Genomic DNA, 6950 nt, shown 5'->3' with positions numbered 1-6950 from the left:
CCCATGTGTCCATCGACTGATGAATGGATAAAGATGTGGGGTATGTATGTATGTTTATATGAGGAATATTACTCAGCCACAAAAAAGAATGAAATCTTACCCTTTGCACAACATGGTTGGAGCTAGAGTATTATGCTAAATGAAATAAGTCAGTCAGAGAAAGACAAATACCATATCATTTCACTCATATGTGGAATTTGAGAAACAAAACAAACAAAGGGAAAAAAGAGAGAGAGAGAAGAAATCCAAAAAACAGACTCTTAACTATAGAGAAGAAACTAAGAGTTACCAGAGGGGAGAGGGAGTGAGAGGGATGGGTGAAATAGGTGATGGGGATTAAGAAGGGCACTTGTGATGAGCATCAAGTGTTGTATGGAAGTGTTGAATCACTATATTGTATACCTGAAACTAATATTGCACTGTATGTTAACTAACTGGAATTTAAATAAAAACTTAAAAAAAATAAAAGACTCAAAAGGGCATGATTTTAAGATTTGCATATACTAGGAAACATGTTAAACCTGTTTGCAATGAGCAATCAATGAAATAAAATGTTTTAAGTCTGTTTGCAAAAACAAAAACAAGAAAAACTTGTACATTTCCTAAGTAGATTTTGACTTTTCCCTTCTAAGCAAAAATAAAACTTACAGTATAAAGATGAGTTTAAAATCAAGAATTATGTTGCACAATACATAAGGGATTTGGGGAGCTCTTAGAAAGGTTTTAAATGTTTCATTATAGCATAATGAAAATATTAATTTAACAAAAAAAATCTGGGTTCAAAATCCAACTTAAATTTCCACTGCTTGCCAAGATGAAGTAAGCCAACTACAATCTATTTCTCCCAGTGATTATGGACCACTTAAACAATACCATCAACCAATTGGACATTTAAGGAAACTCCAACAACAGAACATACATTTTTTTCAAGTGTTCCTGGAAATTCATAATGATATGTCATATCCTGGGTCATAATGCAAATCATAACAAATTTAAAATAATTGAACAAAATGACTTGTTCTCAGATCAAAAAGAACTAAATTAGAAATAAATAACTTTCTGGAAAATTCTGATTGTTTGAAAATTAAATGGCATACTTCTAAATAATCCATGGGTCAAAGAGGAAATCTCAAAGGAAATTGAAAATTATTTTGAACTGATTGAAAATGAAGACACAAAATATCAAAATTTATAGGATGTAACTACAGTAGTGCTTAGAAGAAAATTTATAGCATTAAATGCTTATGTTAGAAAATAAAAAGGATCTCAAACCAATAATCTAATTTTCAATATTAAAATACTAGAAAAAAGCAAATTAAACTTAAAGCAAGCAAAGAAGTAAGTTATAAATATGATAAATATGAGTATAAATCAGTAAAATTGAAATAAAAAGTAGAAGAAATCAAGGTAACAAAAAGTTTATTCTTTAAAAAAATCAAACAAATTGATAAGCCTCCACCTAGATTAATCAAGAAAAAATAGAAGACTATAGACCTTGTAGACATTAAAAGTATAATAAGAGTATCCTATGAACACCTAAAAGCCCATAAATTCCACAAGTCAGATGAGTTGGACTCTTTTTTTTCCCTAGGCAAAGAACTTTATTAATGTTGTTTCAAACTTTATTCCCAGGCTTCTTTAGCTTAATTAGCTGCAAAGAATGAATTGTGTATAAGCAAAAACTGAAAAGAGCTGCAGTGTCCAAGGGGCTTGGGCTTAAAAATATTAGAGATCTAGATTTTTTCAGATTCATGAGCAAAATTTTTAAAAGCAGTCATAATATAAAAGAGCAGCTCCCAGTAACTTCTTCAAATTTTATCTTCTTAAGTTACCTCAATTCAGTTTGCTTCATTCTTGGAAGTTTCATCAAAATTCTCCACAAGATCTGGAACTTCATCATCATCCTCCTCTCCAGTAGCAAGTGGTACTTTTCCATCCACAGATTGTTTGGGCAGAGCTTCAGCCAGTCTTCTTAAACTAGTCAGACTGTCTGCACCAAGTTGGTTTAAGATACTGAGTAGCATTTCTGTCAGCTGCTTTGTCTCAGCATGGCCTGTAATGGTGGAAGTGTTCGCTGCCAGCGATGCTTGAACTTTGGAGTTGTTAAAGTGGATCACTGTATCTTAGTTCGTAAACATATTCACGTCTTCAATACCAGAGATATTGCTTACCCCTAACTTCTTTAAGGAGAACTGAAGTTTTTATCATCTGCTGTAGCTGTTCTATGAACCACCTTCTTTTGGTGAGCAGTTCCTTTCCCATCAATACACACTTGTGCTTGCAGTTTGGCGAGTTTCTCCTGGTTCATGATAGTTTCTTTCATCTTGTTGGAGCAGAAATGGGACCACATGGGGGCAATAGGGTTGGTGCTCAGGGGGTCTCGGGGGACCAGCTGAGATTAGGTGTACACAAGAGGGACACAAGATGGAGAACTGACTCTTTAAAGAGATGAACTGCCAAACCTCACAGAAAAAAAGAAAGAGACAGAGAGGGAGGAAGGAAGGAAGGACGGAAGGAAGGAAGGAAGGAAGGAAGGAAGGAAGGAAGGAAGGAAGGAAGGAAGGAAGGTAGGCTGGTTAACCTAAATTTTCCTATATCTATAAAGGAATTGAATTTTACTCATAAACTTTCCCAAAATGGAAAATTCTAGGCCCAGATAGTTCCATTGGTCATTTCTACCAAGCATTTAAAAGAAAAAATACAAACTTACCCAAACTCCTCCATAAAACACAAGAGGAGGGAACACTTTGCAGTTCATTTTGGGAGGCTATTATTACTCTGTTACCCAAAACGAGAGAAAGACATAACTAAAAAACTATGGAGCAACATACCCCACAAATAGAGATGCAAAATCTTCAACAAAATACTGGCAATATATCAAATATATTCAACACACCAGATATGTTGATCAAGATATATATCAAATCTAACAATAGATAAATAGGATAATACACTACAACAAAGTGGAGTCTATCCTGGGAATGCAAGGCTAGTCCAACATTAGAAAATATAATTAGAAAATTGTATTTTGCCATTTCAACAGATTAAAGAAGAAAAAACTCACAGATTAAAAAAAGGCATTTGACAAAGTTCAAATTCCATTCATTACCTACATATAAACTCAACAAAGTACAAATAGAAGGGAACTTCCCTAACTTCATAATGGGTAACATGTGTAAACATGCATGTGCACATATGACTTAAGGCTAACATGCTTAATGGTGAAGGTTTAAATGCTTTCCCCTAATACTGGGAGCAAGGAAAGAATGTCTGCTCTCATGCTTCTATCCAACATTATACTGGATGTCCTGGCCAACTCAAGTGTGCAAGAAAAAAATAAATAAATAAAAGGCATACTTACTGGAAAAGAAGAAACAAAACTGTCTCTTCACAGTTGATGTGGTTGTCTATGCAGAAAATCCCAAGGAACCTAAAACAAAACAAAATAAAACTCACATAATATTTGAGTTTAGCAAATTCACAGTATACAAGGTCAATACACAAAATAAATCATATTTCTAAATACTAATAATGAACATTTGGAAATCAAAATTTTAAAGAACAGTCACAAACAGAATGGATATATTTGCCAAATAGAGGATGCTCAATAGATATTTGTTGAATAAATAAATGTGCAATTTGGATTTCAAATGTATTCTACTTTTGGTTTTCAATAAATTTGCATTTCAAAATATGTTCTTCTGGGTGGTGTTAACATGGCCTGATACCTCAAAAGTATAACAATTACTCATGGACAGTAGCATCTGAGAGTAAGTTAGATAACTAGAAGCAGCCAGACAGGCTTAAAGCATATTAAATAAGCCACCAAGAATGAAGATCCCCATTATGCAGCCATCAAAAGGAATGAGATCTTGCCATTTGCAATGACATGGATGGAACTGGAGGGTGTTATGCTGAGTCAAATAAGTCAATCAGAGAAAGACATGTATCATATGACCTCACTGATATGAGGAATTCTTTATCTCAGGAAACAAACTGAGGGTTGTTGGAGTGGGGGGGGGTGGGAGGGATGGTGTGGCTGGGTGATGGACACTGGGGAGGGTATGTGCTATGGTGAGCGCTGTGAATTGTGCAAGACTGTTGAATCACAGATCTGTACCTCTGAAACAAATAATGCAATATATGTTAAGAAAAAAAAAAGAAGAAGATAGCAGGAGGGGAAGGATGAAGGGGGGAAAATCGGAGGGGGAGATGAACCATGAGAGATGATGGACTCTGAAAAACAAACTGAGGGTTCTAGAGGGGAGTGGGTTGGGGGATGGGTTTGCCTGGTGAAGGGTATTAAAGAGGGCACGTTCTGCGTGGAGCACTGGGTCTTATGCACAAACAATGAATCACGGAACACTACATTAAAAACTAATGATGTAATGTATGGTGATACATTACATAAAACAATAAAAATAGAACAATAAAAATACATAAAACAATAAAAAATAGAAAAAAGAATGATAGATTCCCTTTAGCTGTGGTATTTAAATGGGCATTGTATTCTTGGCAGGTAAGCTTCTAGTAGAATGTTAGCTTCTTATAACTCTGTTATAAGCAATATGCTCTGTACATTTGGGTCAATTAACATGCAACAGAAAAATTAAAAATTATACTTGCATAATCTTAGTGATCTTAATTACACTGAATTTATTAATCTTTCAACACAAATGAGGAGGAAGAATTCTCAAGGTTAACATTGCTGATAACGGCAGAAGATCAGGTCCCCAAACGTTAGCAGCATACATCCATTCCAACTCTCATTTTAGAATGTGAAACCCAGTTCTAGTCAGATAGTACTACATCTTTGGTAAAGTGAACACATATTCATTGGTCACTTATTATTAATTTTACTTTTTTGCATTATTATATTCATAGTGCTACAGTTCTTGTACATGTACATGTAGTACATGTTTTTTTTAGTGGGTGAAACAGGGAAGGTTTGACAGTCTTAAGGTCTTTGAGGCACCAAAAGGGAAACATTGCTTATTTTATTTTATTTTATTTTTATTTATTTATTTTTTAGAGAGGGAGGGGCAGAGGGAGAGGGAGAGATAGAATCTTAAGCAGGCTCCATGCCCAACGCAGAGTCCAGTGCAGGGCTCAATCTCACAATCCTGAGATCATGACCTGAGTCAAAAACAAGAATCAGATGCTTAACCAACTGAGCCACCCAGGTGCCCCAACATTGTTCATTTTAATGCACTTAGTAATAAAACTATTTGCTTCACTTTAAAGCACTTAGTAATAAAACTATATCCAACTTTTCAAGCAGATAAATGGGCCTTAAATCTATAACAGAAAAAATGAAATAAGAACTTTAAAAATTCTAAATATATAAGCAGCTCATCTCCTGATGTATACTTTATGTATAAAAATTATAGTTGGAACAAAATTTCTTATTATATCAACACAAATACTCATCCAATAGTCTACAATAGAAGAATGGTTGTACCATATGCCTAGATTTGAATAAAACATAGTATGCCATTTTTTTCACTGATTGGAAAATTTCAACTAGAAATAAGGGAAATAATCAATGACTTCACATTGAAATAACCAATAAAAAAACCTTAATTACTTAGAAATTTGTGGGGTTTTCTTCCTTTCTTTATTAAACATGAAATATTTTCTGTGGTTGCTTCTGTTTGCATAATTTCAGAATGGCTTTAAATTTACACTGTCATTGTTCCATAGAACAAAACTGCTGTTATGGTGATAAATTGTTTGGAGGCATTTGACCACTGGGGGTGGGGGTAGATTAATGTAGTCAATAAACTTGAGCTTTTTTAAATCAGAAAGACCTAAATTTAAATCCAAGTTCTCTTACTTATTTGCTTAGGTAACTTTCACCAAATTACTAACCTGTGAGCTTTGTTTGGTTGCTTTTTGTCATCTTAAGATGAGAACAATACATAATCTTGGGATGCTGAGAAAATTAAGAGATTGCATGTAAAATCCCAGGTGCATAATTTCTCATTAGATGGCAGTTTTTATTATTATTGTTGTGTAGTTTGTTTTTAAATAATTATATAGGCCTATGTATTTTAGATAGTCCACGTATTGTAGAAAATTTTTACTCTTGGATCTCTTTTGCCTGGTAAACCTCATGTCTTGTAGGGAAGAATCAGATCAGATATTCCCTTAACTAATTTTCAGAAGACCAGTGAGGACTTTCTAGAGCAGACACAGCTGGCTGTCTATTCAAGTGGCTTTCAAACTCTTTTACTTTGACCTGTGCTAAGAAATTCATCTTACATCATACTGAATATACACACACATAATTGAAGCATAAGTTTCACAAACCATATTAACACCTATTAAGTATGATGAAGTTATCATTTGTTTTATTTCATTTTATTTAATTTTGTAAAATGTTGATTATACTTCACTAAATTGATTTCATTTCTTCTAATAGGTTGCAACCTGAAGTTTGAAAAATATTAATCAACCTTCCTCCTTCCCTCTCTGTTTATATAACAAAATGTGACTTCATTCAGATATGTACCACCTCAAGGAAGTCAGTCTAGTTTAAGGGCAAGTACTGATTGAGCTGCCCTTGTCAATGATTAGCTTGAGTGAGCGTGTGGTGTAGTTCTGACCAATATAAGGAGAGATTATCTCTCTGGTTTCTTTTCTTATAAAGGTACTAGTTCCATCCATGAGGATTCCACTTTCATGAACTAATCACCTCCCGGAGGCCCCACTTCCTAATACCATCACACTGGGGAATTAGGATTTCAACATATGAATTTGGGGAAGGGGGCAGAAACATTCAATCCATTGCACCTTGAAAAGAAGATCTTAATACAGGTAGATTGAAAAAACAGCAGCTCTTGATTCAAATTCACTGCCTCTATTATCATGAAGAGCACTGAGTGATGTATAGAACTGTCGAATTACTATATTTTACACCTGATATATATATATATATATATATACAC

The 6950-nt window shown here is 34.2% G+C and overlaps 1 pseudogene; it reads right to left on the bottom strand.

The window, feature by feature from the left end:
• Positions 1–1838: 1838 nt before the first annotated feature.
• LOC112833424 (transcription factor BTF3 pseudogene) lies at positions 1839–2328 on the bottom strand (annotated as a pseudogene).
• Between the last annotated feature and the right edge of the window lie 4622 nt (positions 2329–6950).

Source organism: Callorhinus ursinus, unplaced genomic scaffold, assembly GCF_003265705.2.
Source record: "Callorhinus ursinus isolate GAN/ISIS: 27379988/994484 unplaced genomic scaffold, GSC_fseal_2.0 scaffold25, whole genome shotgun sequence".
Lineage (NCBI taxonomy): Eukaryota > Metazoa > Chordata > Mammalia > Carnivora > Otariidae > Callorhinus > Callorhinus ursinus.
Note: the sequence above shows the minus strand (reverse complement) of the source record. Positions and strands in the feature narration are given on the sequence as shown.